A 16,419-nucleotide genomic window follows, 5' to 3' on the forward strand; every position below is an offset into this window, starting at 1 on the left:
TAGGTGGGGTATTTTTTAAAGGAATGATGTGCATTTAAATAAAGATTTTGGCCCAGTTAATACTTATTAATATGTGTGAAAACCTATTAATTTTATTTTAGACACCTGGGTAAAGAGGGTTGTGTTTTTAATAACTTCCTTGACCTGGTAACTCTGGAAGATGGGAAAGCTGAGAGAGTCAAGAGTGTACTACAAAAAAAGGAGCTCCCGGTAGACAGGCTCTACGGACTTGGGACAGACGGTGCAGCGGTGATGACGGGTATGGAGTTTATTGTTAAATCTAATGGATTGTGTGAAATTTGTATTGTCAGCTGTTATTAAAGGAAACAAAATGACACCCTCAACACTAAATGTACTTCTTAAACCTAGGCCGTCTGAATGGAGTGGCAAAGCAGCTCACAGACAGTTTTCCAAAGCTGGTTTCTGTAGCGTGTGCTGCTCACAGACTAGCACTGGCATGCAAAGATGCCTCACATGCTGTCAGATATATGGCACACTTCAGGAACCACCTGCAGGAACTGCACCTATTCTTCAGAAATAGTGTAAATAGGGGTGGGTATCGTTAAGGTTTTAACGGTACTACTACTTTTATCGATACTGCTTATCGGTCCGGTCTTTTAACGGTAGTTTTGGAGAGAAAAATTAGGTAAACTAACTATATGTTGTATGTCAGGGACTACGGATGGAAATGAGCTCAAAGCTAAAATCCGGCATATTTACACTTTAAGCATTATTTGTCTGAAGTGTTCATTAATGTGCATTGTTCCTATTCAAATAAACGATTAAATGAAAATAAACAAATTGTGCACAAAACTAACATTGCTTTTTATTTAAATTAAAGTGGACCTATCATGCTATATTTGAATAATATAGTGTAGGACCATACCTATATAAGGCATATTTATACTTTTTTTTTTTTCAAAATACCAAATAGATCATGCATTTTAGCCATGCCTCATTTTGCTCAATTTGACATTTTTTAGATCTGTTTTAGCAAGGGTTGATTTTGTGAGCAACAGCACCATCTAGAGGCCTGGCATATGTACTACAGCGTCTCCAGCACTTTCGAACGGCAATGCCGTGGTTATCTCCTCCTGATTGGTGGAGTTGGCCCAATAGCCGTAGCGCCACTCTCCTGACGTCAGGAAAGTGTTCAAATCTGGATCAGTTTTCATCAGATCCGTTGCAGCCCCTTTTTTAGAGATTTGGGTATGGAGGAAAATAGAGAGGGTTGTGTTTTCTGACACTTGGTGAGTTCCCTGTAACACCGGGGACACATATTCATGTATAAAAGATGTACAAAAGTGCATTTTGCATGATAGGTCCCCTTTAAATACATAATATTTCACATCAAAAGAAACAACAACGTTTTAACAAATCGTATTAAATAATCTGATGACAGAACTGTAAACAGAATGGCTGAAACTTTAACAAAATAAATAACTCAGTTACCTCTAATCATTAACCCATGTTTGTATCATTGAGTTAGCTCCGTGTGTTGCTGCTAGCATACATAATATACCTGACGTGGAAACGTTACTCGTGGATGGGGCTACAGAGCTAACTGAATGTAAAACTTAAAGAGTTTCAAAATAAAATACCTTTGAAGTCTCATATATGAGTTATCATCCCTCTGTTTTTAGATGACAATAAAACAAAAACTGTCCAGTATCAAAGACTCATTTCACTCCAGGGTGATAGCAGGACACCCCATCTAGTCACTCAGAGAAAATAAGGACATTCTGATGTAGTTTCTAAATAAAATACCTTTGAAGTCTCATATATGAGCTATCATCCCTCTGTTTTTAGATGTCAATAAAACAAAAACTGTCCAGTATCAAAGACTTATTTCACTTCAGGGTGATAGCAGGACACCCCATCTAGTCACTCAGAGAAAATAAGGACATTCTGATGTATAGTTTCAAAATAAAAGACCTTTGAAGTCTCATATATGAGCTATCATGCCTCTGTTTTTATATAAGAATAAAACAAATACTGTCCAGTATCAAAGACTAATTTCACTCCAGGGTGATAGCAGGACACCCCATCTAGTCACTCAGAGATAATAAGGACATTCTGATGTATAGTTTCAAAATAAAATACCTTTGAAGTCTCATATATGAGCTATCATCCCTCTGTTTTTAGATGACAATAAAACAAAAACTGTCCAGTATAAAATACTTATTTCACTTCAGGGTGATAGCAGGAAACCCCATCTAGTCATTCAGATAAAATAAGGATATTCTGATGTATAGTTTCAAAATAAAAGACATTAGAAGTCTCATATGTGAGCTATCATCCCTCTGTTTTTAGATAAGAATAAAACAAAAACTGTCCAGTATCAAAGACTTATTTCACTTCAGGGTGATAGCAGGACACCTCATCTAGTCATTCAGAGAAAAATAAAGACATTCTGATGTATAGTTTCAAAATAAAAGACATTTGAAGTCTCATATATGAGCTATCATCCCTCTGTTTTTAGATAAGAATAAAACAAAAACTCTCCAGTATCAAAGACTAATTTCACTCCAGGGTGATAGCAGGACACCCCATCTAGTCACTCAGAGATAATAAGGACATTCTGATGTAGAGTTTCAAAATAAAAGACATTTGAAGTCTCTATTGTATGAGCTATCATCCCTCTGTTTTTAGATGACAATAAAACAAAGACTGTCCAGTATCAAAGACTCAATTCACTCCAGGGTGATAGCAGGACACCTCATCTAGTCACTCAGAGATAATAAGGACATTCTGATGTATAGTTTCAAAATAAAATTCCTTTGAAGTCTCATATATGAGCTATCATCCCTCTGTTTTTAGATGACAATAAGACAAAAACTGTCCAGTATCAAAGACTTATTTCACTTCAGGGTGATAGCAGGACACCTCATCTAGTCAGTTATTTTCTCTGAGTGACTAGATGGGGTGTCCTGCTATCACCCTGAAGTGAAATACGTCTTTGATACTGGACAGTTTTTGTTTTATTGTCATCTAAAAACAGAGGGATGATAGCTCATATATGAGACTTCAAAGGTATTTTATTTTGAAACTATACATCAGAATGTCCTGATTTATTCTGAGTGACTATACGGGGTGTCCTGCTATCACCCCGGAACGAAATGAGTCTTTGATACTGGAGAGTTTTTGTTTCATTCTTATCTAAAAACAGAGCCATGATAGCTCATATATGAGACTTCAAAGGTATTTTATTTTGAAACTCTACATCAGATTGTCCTTATTTCCTCTGAGTGACTAGATGGGGTGTCCTGCTATCACCCTGAAGTGAAATAAGTATTTGATACTGGACAGTTTTTGTTTTATTGTCATCTAAAAACAGAGGGATTACAGCTCATATATGAGACTTCAAAGGTATTTTATTTTGAAACTCTACATCAGATTGTCCTTATTTTCTCTGAGTGACTAGATGGGGTGTCCTGCTATCACCCTGAAGTGAAATAAGTCTTTGATACTGGACAGTTTTTGTTTTATTGTCATCTTAAAACAGAGGGATGATAGCTCATACAGATGTAGCAGCTTATTTAGGACAGTTTGAAACGCAAGGGTCGTGGTCGGCCCGTGCACGGCCCGTGAAAGGCCCGTGCACGGCCCGTGAAAGGCCAGTGATGAAGAGCCTGCCCCCAGTCTGACTTGAGACCGCCCCCGTGATAAATACATTTAATTATTGTGAAGCCAGCTGCAATGGATCATTGATCCACCAGGGGGTGCAGTGGGGTTCCACACTGGAGCTCATGTGAAATCAACTTCGATACAGTAAGCTGGATGTACAGTATGTCTGGTACTACTGTATAGTGGATCTTTGTTAAGATCCATATGTCACGGATAGGATCATAGTCTGTGCTGAATAAGACATGTAATCATTTACAAAACATCACCATGTTGTTATTTAACAAAATAATGTTGTTTAGTCGAAAAAAACGAACGAGAGGAAATGCAGCCGGCTCTCGATTTTTAATCCTAATTTAATCATCATCTTCACCACGATCATTTATGTTTATATTTGCCGAATTGACATGAAATCACTGACAAATATGAATATTCTGTATTCAACTTCATTAAAACGATCAGGATCTTGATCCCTGGGTGTTATTTTTCCCCACAATGACCAAGTCGCTGCAAATTATCCCGCTTATTACATGGCCACATTCTCAACAAAGTAACGACATGACTCCCAATCTTAATTGAAATGCTTTTATGGATTTAGAAAATGTTTTTATTGATTTAAAAAATAGTTGTATTGATTTAAATTGACATGCATCCGCTAAGAGAAATAGTCACTAGACACTTGACACAGTGGCTTTTGGCAAGGCAGAAAAAGAACACTCAAACCGAGAGATGAGTTATTGTTATTACAACGTGACTTCACTATTATTTAACAACTGTTTTTATTGGGTTCTTTTATTTGGGGTTAAAGCTCCCATGTCATGCTTTTCCGGTTATTACCCGTCCCCTTGTGTGTTATGAAGGTTTTTATGCATGTAAACGGTGTGCAGAGTCAAAACCCTCAAAGTACACCCTGTAGCGAGTAAAACTCTAACACAGAAAATACCTCCCCAAAACGCCTCGTTGGAGATACGTCACTGCCCATTTGAGTCTTCCATTTAGTTCCGGGTACCGCCTGATGTCATGCGGTACCCGGAACGAAATGGACCAATCCCGAAGAGCTATGGCCACACCAGCAGCGGCGTGTTCCTCCTCCAGAGGTTCGAAGAACCGGCATTTCACAGACGAAAGCTTCCAAAAACATTGCCCAGTTTGAGGCCGGATATGCAGAGCTTGTTTGGACCGTTTGGAGCAGGGGAAGATCTGGGTATACAACCTGTAAGTTTGCATTGTTATTTGTGTATTTATCAAACAAGACTGTTTAAATGTGTAAACTGTGTTGGACTGCTAAGCCATTGACACAGTGCTAACTGTGCTAACTAAGTTGCTAGAGTTTCCATATATCAACTCTAATATCAGCAGATGGCCTTGCATACATGTATCTCATAGCAGGAGAATGTCTGCATTCACACACAAAATACCTATTGACAGTATACTGCGGGTGATTTGCCGGTCAGTCGCGAAACGTAATTACATTATAGCTGGCGTAGCGATCTAACACACGGAGCTTGAGCTAGTTTTGGTCAGAAAAACATTTTTGTGATGCTACGTTGCTAGCGTTTAAATATATCAACTACAATGTCAGCAGATGGCCTTACATGTTTGTCATGGCAGGAGAATGTCTGCAGTCACACACACGGAATACTCATACAGTATACTCCGGTTTACCGTACATTGTGACCGTACATATACTGCATGTAGCTAACGAGGCTAGCTGTATGCTACCGCAAAACAATGTATTCATGCAAGTTACATTGTATGGTAGCAGAATACCCGTATACGATTGCAATTATAAACACGTTATTGCTAGCCTAATATGAACCACTAGCTTTTGTTCATAGTAGTTTTATTACACTGCATTATAGTTGCCTTTCCTCCAAGCTAACGTTCATATCGTGTTAGCTACCAAGGTAAACAAAGCTAGGTTAGCATATTAGCAGGCAAGCTGTTCATTACACAACTACTACTAACGAATCTAAAACAACTAAGTTTCTCTAATATTTTGTGATTTGCATTTGATTTCGTCCAGCCAGATCCTGGCGGACAATCCATGACGGGGAAGGGATTCTACTACTACTGAGGCGTCGTGCTAAAAGGCACCGCACCGCACCGGCTGTGCGCAGGCAAGAGGAGGAGGAATGGATGATATACCGTGTATATATGTATATTTATGTTCATTTTGTACATTTCTAAAAATAAAGTTTAATGGAAATACTTAGTAGGCCTATCCTTTCTTCCCTGAATTCATATATAGCAAACCATGATTTGATTTCTCATCAAACAGTAGTAGTTTATAACGGGTAAAAATAACTTACTCTTTGTTATGAGCGGCTCGTAGGCCACAAAGACAAGGAGACATACACGAGTTTACAAAACCACGGCACATTTATTGTGGTAAATGCAAAGATAGGTGGTTGAGAGGATCGCAGAGTTAGTCTTCCTGCAGCCGCTTTGGAGAGAGACTGGGGCCGTAGTGTCCGGAGGTGTCCGTGATCGCGCTGATTACCCTCTTCAGCTCCACCCCATCGTAAGACAAAGGCCCTGGGGCCGTCACACTCTTCTATAACAACAGTTAAAAATATATATGTATATAAAATATACCGCTGTACCGACGCCATGATAAGACTGATGTTACGCTGAGAGCAGCCGGGAAAAGCACTGACATGGGCGCAGCCTCTCTGGTGGTTGACTAATCAGAACGAGTGGCCGAGCTGACCAATCGGAGCACACTAGGCTCACAGGGAGGGGGGGGCAAGAGCTCCAACGAGTCGTTTAGTGGAGAAAGTGAATACTGCTGAATACACATGCTTGACAGAGATGCTGTATGCGAAACCAATGTGAGTTTGGAAAATTGCACAGTATAAATCTATTTTAGTATACCTCAACAATGTAATTATGATCAGTGGAAATGGCCATGACATGGGCCCTTTAAGTATAGGTGAATTGCCCTAATGTGGGTAATGTTTTTATTGATGAACTGTGATCTTCTCGCTCCCAGGAAAGAAACTTAAAATGATGAGACTAATGGAGTCTCTGAAAAGGTTTAAATGGATACTTTAATTAAGTAAGCTTATTGTGCCTCCTATGTACAAGGTTAACATTGAAAGTGACGATGATATGTCCCAATGCGTCTCAATGTACATGTTACTCCAGCTGCCTATCAGTTTACTCCACTCAAATTGCACAAAACTCGCGTTCCATGGACAGACGTGTAATACACTCAAATTACTATAGATAGAGCTCTAGACTAATTTATAAAATTTGTAAAAAATGTTGTTAACACTGGGTGTGTGAGACGAGTGAACCAAAACTTAAAACCTCCGCAATTAAAACAGTTTAATCGAGTTTGAGCACTAATATACCCATGTTTTGAACACTTTAGCGGGGTAAATGTGTTATCTTTTCACCCTGGTCCTGAATTAAAACAGTTCCCCCGACTTTAAACACTAATGTGCCCATGATTCAGACACTTATTCATGGGTCAATGTGTTCTCTTTTCCCCCCTGGGTGTGTGTGTGAGACAAGTGAACTGTGTCAGCCTGCAAACAAGCAGCAGTCTGCTGTCATTTGAAACATGTTCCCCGACTTTTTAACACACTTTTACCCACGTTTTGAGCACTTATTCCTGGGTCAATGTGTTCTCTTTCCCCCCTGGGCGTGTGTATGTCTGCCTCGAAGTGTGATATGCTGCTTAAAGCAGTGATTCTGCTGTTTTTAGTTTATTGTACATTTAATAAATTAAATATGATTAATATGTACATTGTTGTGTCTATACTGACAGGTTTATGTCCATATCTCTGTCTGTTTGTTGACTCCAATGTACACCATCTAAAAATGACAATTATGACTGAATTAAAACAGTTTGAACTGATTTTAACACTCATGTAGCCATGTTTGCAGCGCTGCTCACCGGGTAACACTTGAAATACACTCTCCTCTTGAATGTCCATAACTCTGTATGTTTATGTCGTCCAATGTACACTATCTAAAAACAACAATAATGAGTTAATTAAAACATTTTGGCCGCTCATAGGCGGCCTGCCATGCGCACCTTGAGTCCCCGGGCCCCCTGACTTAAGCACACTGCCTTGGACAAAACCCCATGTGCATAACTGCCAGACAAGCGTGCCCCTGGTAACCTAAAAATATGAAAAGTGTCTGAGTGTCAGGAGTCCGCAGTTGGATGCTTAAGGGCGGACGGTAGACCACCACAAAATCCACCCCTTGTTAGTCTTACCAGGGGCACGAGGTTCTGGAGGGTGTGAATATCTGGGTTTAGTCCGCAGTTGGATGCTTAAGGGCAGACGGTAGACCACCACAAAATCCACCCCTTGTTAGTCTTACCAGGGGCACGAGATTCTGGAGGGTGTGAATATCTGGGTTTAGTCCGTGGGGGAGTGCTTAACTGCGGGGGCCCGGGGACTCATGGTGTGCAAGGTTATGGAGGAGTGCCACTGTTAGGGACTCATGCTGGAGGTCTCCTGCATTTAAACAGATTCACCAGTTTATAACATTACTTTAGCCCTGATCAGAGCCCTGTTTTCTGGGTAAGACAGCGAGGTGCTGTACCCTGGGTCTCTGGGTCTATGGGTCTCTGAGACCCTGCTAAAAGCAGTGACTCTGCTGCCTGCATTTAAACAGATTCACCAGTTTATAACATTACTTTAGCCCTGATAAGAGCCCTGTTTTCTGGGTAAGACAGCGAGGTGCTGTACCCTGGGTCTATGGGTCTCTGAGACCCTGCTAAAAGCAGTGACTCTGCTGCCTGCATTTAAACAGATTCACCAGTTTATAACATTACTTTAGCCCTGATCAGAGCCCTGTTTTCTGGGTAAGACAGCGAGGTGCTGTACCCTGGGTCTCTGGGTCTATGGGTCTCTGAGACCCTGCTAAAAGCAGTGACTCTGCTGCCTGCATTTAAACAGATTCACCAGTTTATAACATTACTTTAGCCCTGATCAGAGCCCTGTTTTCTGGGTAAGACAGTGAGGTGCTGTACCCTGGGTCTCTGGGTCTATGGGTCTCTGAGACCCTGCTAAAAGCAGTGACTCTGCTGCCTGCATTTAAACAGATTTACCAGTTTATAACATTACTTTAGCCCTGATCAGAGCCCTGTTTTCTGGGTAAGACAGTGAGGTGCTGTACCCTGGGTCTCTGGGTCTATGGGTCTCTGAGACCCTGCTAACAGCAGTGATTCTGCTGTTTTTAGCTCATTGTACATTTAACTAATTAAATATTATTAATATGTACATTATCCCGTCTATACTGACACATTTATGTCCATAACTCTATGTTTATTGAGTCCAATGTACACCGTCTAAAAACGACAATTGTGACTGAATTAAAACAGTTTGACAGCATTTTAACACTCATGTAGCCATGTTTGCAGCCCTGTTCCCTGGGTAACAATTGAATTACCCTCTCCTGTTGAATTAAAACATTTCCCACGGCTTTAAACACTAATATACCCATGATTCAGACAATTATTCCTGGGTAAATGTGTTATCTTTTCACCCTGGTCCTGAATTAAAACAGTTCCCCCGACTTTAAACACTAATGTACCCATATTTTGCCCACTTATTACTGGGTTAATATATCATCTTTTCCCCCAGGGTGTGTGTGGCACCATCTGGTGGAACATTTGTGAATTACACTAAAATCCAAAACTTTAATGTTTTTTATCTTAGCGAAATAATAGTTGAATGACCCCAATGTAATGATCATTTATGATTATGCAGACGTTGTCTACACGTGTATCACAACGGCTTATTTTAGAGTGATTTGGAAAACTCGGTTAGCGAGGTTTATTTTTGTCAATATTATGGCGCGTTTCCACTACAGCCCGCAGCCCGGTTTAAGAGGGCTGTGACGTCAGCGGCCCGTTTGTGGTTGCGTTTCCACTTGGCCTAGTACCGGCCGGCGGGTCCTAATTCACAGTTTTTCTGGCCTCATAAAATCGTGGGGCCAGGGCCAGAGACAACCGGGCTGAGTTTGTGACGTCAACGCTCTCGGCTGCTGATTGGTCGGAGAGAATCGTCACAATCTGCGCGCTAGATAATCCATTTTTACAAACAGCATTTTTGTTAACAGAGGAGCTACAACAATGGCAAAGAAAAGCACACCATGGTCGGTCGAGGAAGTGACGACGTCCATTATATTGCAGATGATAAGGTCCAGCGGGTGCTCGACGGGACAACTCGCAATATCAAAGTCTTTCAGGAGGTCTCTACACAGACACTGGCGTTACTGGAGTCTGCATGGTACGTTTTTGCTAACGCTCTGTTATTTGCTTGAAAGCTTTGTGTCCCTGCTTTGTGTCCCTATCTGTTCTAAAGCTCACTTCTAACAAATAAGTCTATTTTATCCTTACATTTATGTTCGACAACCCATGCTTTTATGGAGCCCCGAAGGCTAGCTAGGCAGATAGCATTAGCGAGAGCTATTGTTTGCTAACACCATATGTGCCATTGTTTACGTTCAGTTTGTCTTTTCTATAGTTGTTGTTGCTATTTATAGTATTGTGCTGCAGTAGTTTGTGGAATTTACAAGTCATGTTTCTGTTCTAGATGATTACATTGGGACTAGCGAGGAGGAACAGTTCCGAACAACGTCCTCTGCATCAACAGCACAAACCGAGGAGGAGACGATCTGGCCCTGCAGGAACGGCAACTGGCCCAGCAGAATCAATGCCATGTCTTATCTTATTGCTTGTTGATAAATAATTGCACCCACCAGCGATCACACAGAAAGATGGCATCATCTAGGCGTCCCTCTGCAGTCAGAAATATCATAAACACCATCGTCCACAAAGCACTGTACAGGGGTTTATGGATTTAAGAGAATATTTATCACAGTGAAACCTTTATCATCTGTTGCAATTAAAGCAAATAAGAGAATAAATACTTGGTTAAATAATACATTTTAACTCTTTAGCAGGACAACTCTGCATACTGTTTGAAATTGAGTTTGCTAGCTTGAGGTCCTCCTCTAAAACATAACATTACATAATGGTATTAAGAATACATGATAAATACATGTAGTAAAAATTACTCAATTGTAATACCCTCGTTGTGCTAGACTCAAACACATTGCTTATATATTTCAAAGAGAAGAGAACAAAATAAAACACCTATACAAAGAGAGCGGTGCACAGCGCTTAATATTTACTTGCACTATATTTCTGTTGATCTGGGTTATTGTGTTGCACTGTTGGAGGAGCCTGTGACCTAAGATGTTCATTGTCATAACTACACTAGCTATGTTCGTATGACAAAATAAAAAACCTTGAACCTTGAGGCTGTGTCTTTCAGACAAACCATCATAATCATATTATTTTATGCTGTGGATACTTTAGCCTCCATCCATGTTAACAATTTTTTACACTTGCATTTATGAATATAGTTCTGTTGTGTTTTACACTTTTGTATTTATGTTTATAGTTTGCTTTGATATTTGCTTAATTTATTAGATTATTATTATTATGGGGGCAGTACTGGTGCTTGAAATTCAAATATTTACTAAATAGTCAATTCTGATAACATTTTTTTGGTTTAAATAATTTGACAAACACATGTATGTGAAAAAGAAAAGATGTATTTATGTTCAATACAATGAATATTTAGGTATTACATTATACATTCTAGGTATTCAGGTAGCGCATCAGACCCAAGTAACATGTAATGTAATGTTGACTAACTTATAACGAGCAAAACATTCCGGTTTTTAACATATATTATACAATTCCGCCTTTTCATTTTATACACAAATGTCGCTTTCTCACAATGTCCTCAGTATGTATTGCTTTTATCAATGAATAAACATGTATTACATTTTGCAAACATGAAAAAACACATCAGTTTTACACATTTTTAAACACCTTAATTCCTGAATGACAACTTCGCTGTTTTCTGTTCATAATGCCCTCTTTTGAATTCATGTAATGAACGTAGGTTTTCCTCAGGCATCCTGAAGTTCTCCACCCACTGAGTGTGTGAAAGATGGAACAATCACATTCCACCACTCGGTAGCTCGGTCGGTAACTTCTGAAATACACAAACAAAAGCATACATATTTTAATACGTAAAAGTGGTAGCTACAATTAATTAAATACTTGAAATACTTTGGTCGTATAGGGAGCGTGAGCCTAAACACATTGCTAGTTAGCGAACGTTAGCTTACCAAGTAGCATTGTAGTTAGTAGTGATTCGAGTCGTCCTGTAGTCTCTGCGGCGTAGGAGGACTGCCCGAACTCTCGCGTCAGCTTCTTCTATACGTCGCCTCTTTCGAAACAACTCTTGTCTATTTCTTGTGATAATAAACCACACAGCAAAAAACAAGCAAACGATCGCTTTCACATCTTCACATCTTCACATCCTCCATTGTTGTGTCGCATTGAAGATGACGTCACGGCAGTTTTAAGCAGCGTCGCTCCGCCTATACTGCGTTACTATAGATACTACCCCAGTTCCTAAACTGTAATGGAAACGCGCCATAAAGTGAGCTGGTCCTAACGAGGCCAATCGCGGCCCAGCCATACCGAGCGGGGCCGAGCGAGGCCGTATAGTGGAAACGCGGCATGCACTGTTTTCATGTCCCATGTACATGTCTGTACATATGGCCTCACGTACTACTAACGGGGAGTTAGACCTAACACACTTAGTTAGTTTATCTGCTCTGGAACTAGCTAAACTAGTTATAAATATATTTATTCTTTACTGTCGGGTCACTTATTACAGGTTCAGCGAGCTGCACGAGACTGACGGGCTGTCAGGAGAGAGAGAGGAAAAGAGAGCACCCCGTTTATTTTTCTCATTTTGTTATCCAGAATTACTGTAAACTTTTGAATAACGTATTTAATCTACTATTAGTAGTTTGTTTAAATGCATTACTTATTTTGTTTTTTTCATTAAAGCTCCCATGTCATGCTTTTCCGGTTATTACCCGTCCCCTTGTGTGTTATGAAGGTTTTTATGCATGTAAACGGTGTGCAGAGTCAAAACCCTCAAAGTACACCCTGTAGCGAGTAAAACTCTAACACAGAAAATACCTCCCCAAAACGCCTCGTTGGAGATACGTCACTGCCCATTTGAGTCTTCCATTTAGTTCCGGGTACCGCCTGATGTCATGCGGTACCCGGAACGAAATGGACCAATCCCGAAGAGCTATGGCCACACCAGCAGCGGCGTGTTCCTCCTCCAGAGGTTCGAAGAACCGGAATTTCACAGACGAAAGCTTCCAAAACATTGCCCAGTTTGAGGCCGGATATGCACAGCTTGTTTGGACCGTTTGGAGCAGGGGAAGATCTGGGTATACAACCTGTAAGTTTGCATTGTTATTTGTGTATTTATCAAACAAGACTGTTTAAATGTGTAAACTGTGTTGGACTGCTAAGCCATTGACACAGTGCTAACTGTGCTAACTAAGTTGCTAGAGTTTCCATATATCAACTCTAATATCAGCAGATGGCCTTGCATACATGTATCTCATAGCAGGAGAATGTCTGCATTCACACACACGGAATACTCATACAGTATACTGTACTGTGATTTACCGTACATTGTGACCGTACATATACTGCATGTAGCTAACGAGGCTAGCTGTATGCTAGCGCAAAACAATGTATTCATGCAAGTTACATTGTATGGTAGCAGAATACCCGTATACGATTGCAATTATAAACACGTTATTGCTAGCCTAATATGAACCACTAGCTTTTGTTCATAGTAGTTTTATTACACTGCATTATAGTTGCCTTTCCTCCAAGCTAACGTTCATATCGTGTTACCTACCAAGGTAAACAAAGCTAGGTTAGCATATTAGCAGGCAAGCTGTTCATTACACAACTACTACTAACTAATCTAAAACAACTAAGTTTCTCTAATATTTTGTGATTTGCATTTGATTTCGTCCAGCCAGATCCTGGCGGACAATCCATGACGGGGAAGGGATTCTACTACTACTGAGGGTGCTAAAAGGCACCGCACCGACTGTGCGCAGGCAAGATGCGAGGAGGAGGAATGAATGATATACCGTGTGTATATATGTATATTTATGTTCATTTTGTACATTTCTAAAAATAAAGTTGAATGGAAATACTTAGTAGGCCTATCCTTTCTTCCCTGAATTCATATATAGCAAACCATGATTTGATTTCTCATCAAACAGTAGTAGTTTATAACGGGTAAAAATAACTTACTCTTTGTTATGAGAGTAGCTCGTAGGCCACAACGGAAAGACAAGGAGACATACACGAGTTTACAAAACCACGGCACATTTATTGTGGTAAATGCAAAGATAGGTGGTTGAGAGGATCGCAGAGTTAGTCTTCCTGCAGCCGCTTTGGAGAGAGACTGTGTCCGGAGGTGTCCGTGATCGTGCTGATTAGCCTCTTCAGCTCCACCCCATCGTAAGACAAAGGCCCTGGGGCCGTCACACTCTTCTATAACAACAGTTAAAAATATATATGTATATAAAATATACGGCTGTGCCGACGCCATGATAAGACTGATGTTACGCTGAGAGCAGCCGGGAAAAGCACTGTTAGACATGGGCGCAGCCTCTCTGGTGGTTGACTAATCAGAACGAGTGGCCGAGCTGACCAATCGGAGCACACTAGGCTCACAGGGAGGGGGGGGCAAGAGCTCCAACGAGTCGTTTAGTGGAGAAAGTGAATACTGCTGAATACACATGCTTGACAGAGATGCTGTATGCGAAACCAATGTGAGTTTGGAAAATTGCACCGTATAAATCTATTTTAGTATACCTCAACAATGTAATTATGATCAGTGGAAATGGCCATGACATGGGCCCTTTAACATAAAATAAATCTCACGTACCCTCTGCAGTACTCCAACGTACCCCTAGGGGTCCGCGTACCCCCATTTGAGAACCACTGCGTTAACGTGTGCTTCATAGCAAACTGATTTCCATTTTGTCTGACTCGATTTGCAGTTGATGATTTTTTGTTTGCATGCATTATACATAGTTTGTTGAGGGTGTGGTTACAGAGTGCTTCCAGAAAGGACAAGAGAGACTCAAGATGGAGATGGAGCATTTCTTACCTAATTTCAATTCCACTTCTTCTTTGTCTTCATTATTACGATTGTTGTCAGTTCTAAATTTCAACTTGTACTCCCCAAAATCTTCTTGTTGAATATCTTTGATGCCCACCCTGAGATCTTTACTTTGATTATCATGGTACACGGAAAATCTTCCTTTGCTTTTACACACGTTTTTTTCCTCGGTTTCAATAATTTTTCGATTTCCATGTTTGTCCTCATCATTATCCCAATCTACATTAATACTTGTATATATTTTCTTTGTCTCAGGGTATCCACGGGTAAAAGTAACCCATCCACCTCTGCATCCCTTCACCTTAGAGCTGGCCTCACAGCCTATAGAGAGAGAGAAACGTTCATGTCAGATTCTCAAACTAAATCAGGATTTCAGGATTAATTAGTAAATCACACATCTGAAAAATGTTTACATGAAATGTTGATATACAAAAGTACGACGTACAGTATACTATTGCAAAGTACTTTGAATAATACGATAAAATAAAAAATAAACTAGTATTGTTATGTAAAGTGGATGAAAGGTAGCTTGTGTACAAATGTGAAAATATTGTGAGGGTTGTGCAGAACTGGCAATACTCATATCGATAAATATGATCTACTTATGTTCATTAAACTAAAACAATTAGCTCAAACTTGATGCAGAATATCTTGAAAACTGTTTATTTTATCACAATCAGCTATCGGGTACAAGTAATCTTTGTACCTGTCATCAGTGAGAGGAAGAGCAGCAGAAACCTCTTCATGGTGCTGCTGTCCGATGCTGAGATCCTCCGTCCGATTATTAAACTGGTCTGTCTCTACAGTTCGTTGGTACGAGTGTTGTGTTTTCCAATTACTGTCGTACCTTACCTTAAATCTTTCTACCCCCAGCTTTCTCTCCGCCCTTCCTCTTTTTCTTCCGCTTAGTAATCAAAGCTCCTTCCTCATTATATTTTGCTTTTTTGCTTTCACAGTAGACAGGAAATAAGTTGTGAGAAAGAGAGACACAGACAAATACACTTTCATTATCAGGAAGTCCCTGATATAAACACAACATGTCAGAAACTTAGAATATTCCTCATTTGGTTGATTAAGAAAATCATCATCAGAAATCTGACTGGTCCCTAAAGTAAAAAGTATCACAGGGTAATAAAATGACTCATGTTTTTTTATCTGTGAAAGAGAAGTTGGGGACTTTTTTAAACAGGAGCTGCTTTTAACGAGTACATTGGTAAGTAGAAAATTATAGTAATCATAACCCTCCCCCCGCTGTGTATGAGTGTTTTGCAGCATTGCATCGGTCTTGCTATATTAAGCCAACAGGATATAACTGACATTGAACTTCCTGCAAAAACACTAACCACAAGAAACTGTTGCTCATGTTCTGTCATTTTATACTTAGCTTTTATAGTTGGTTTAACAAAACAAACACACCTATCTGTTTTGAGCTGACACACTACAGAAAAACATTATTAGCCACCCTGGAAAAGCTCAAAGATTGAAAGAAGTATTTTTATTTATATGAAGAATAATACTCTCTGAACACATTGCTGAATGTGTGTTTGGCCTAAAATGACATTGAGTCAAAGTGGAGATACTAGAAAGCTTTTACAACAAGAAAGACAATATGTTGGATTACATGACTGGTTGGGAAAATCACCTCCTCTTCCAACCCCGGTGTTCAACATCACAGTGTGTCAGTGTGAAGCAGGTACAACTGTGTTAAGAAGTTTGAGTCCTCCCA

The 16,419-nt window shown here is 40.0% G+C and overlaps 1 long non-coding RNA gene across 1 annotated transcript in view; it reads right to left on the minus strand.

Moving 5' to 3' along the window:
* LOC117475409 overlaps positions 1-15,578 on the minus strand; it is a 32,450-nt gene extending 16,872 nt beyond the window's left edge. Inside the window, exons 1-2 of the long non-coding RNA XR_004555163.1 lie at positions 15,400-15,578; positions 14,682-15,014 (exon numbers count right to left, since the gene is read on the minus strand). This is a non-coding gene — a long non-coding RNA (uncharacterized LOC117475409). The remainder of the gene's footprint in view (positions 1-14,681; positions 15,015-15,399) is intronic.
* Positions 15,579-16,419: the final 841 nt, after the last annotated feature.

The sequence above is a fragment of the Trematomus bernacchii genome, unplaced genomic scaffold, assembly GCF_902827165.1.
Source record: "Trematomus bernacchii unplaced genomic scaffold, fTreBer1.1, whole genome shotgun sequence".
NCBI classification, from domain to species: domain Eukaryota; kingdom Metazoa; phylum Chordata; class Actinopteri; order Perciformes; family Nototheniidae; genus Trematomus; species Trematomus bernacchii.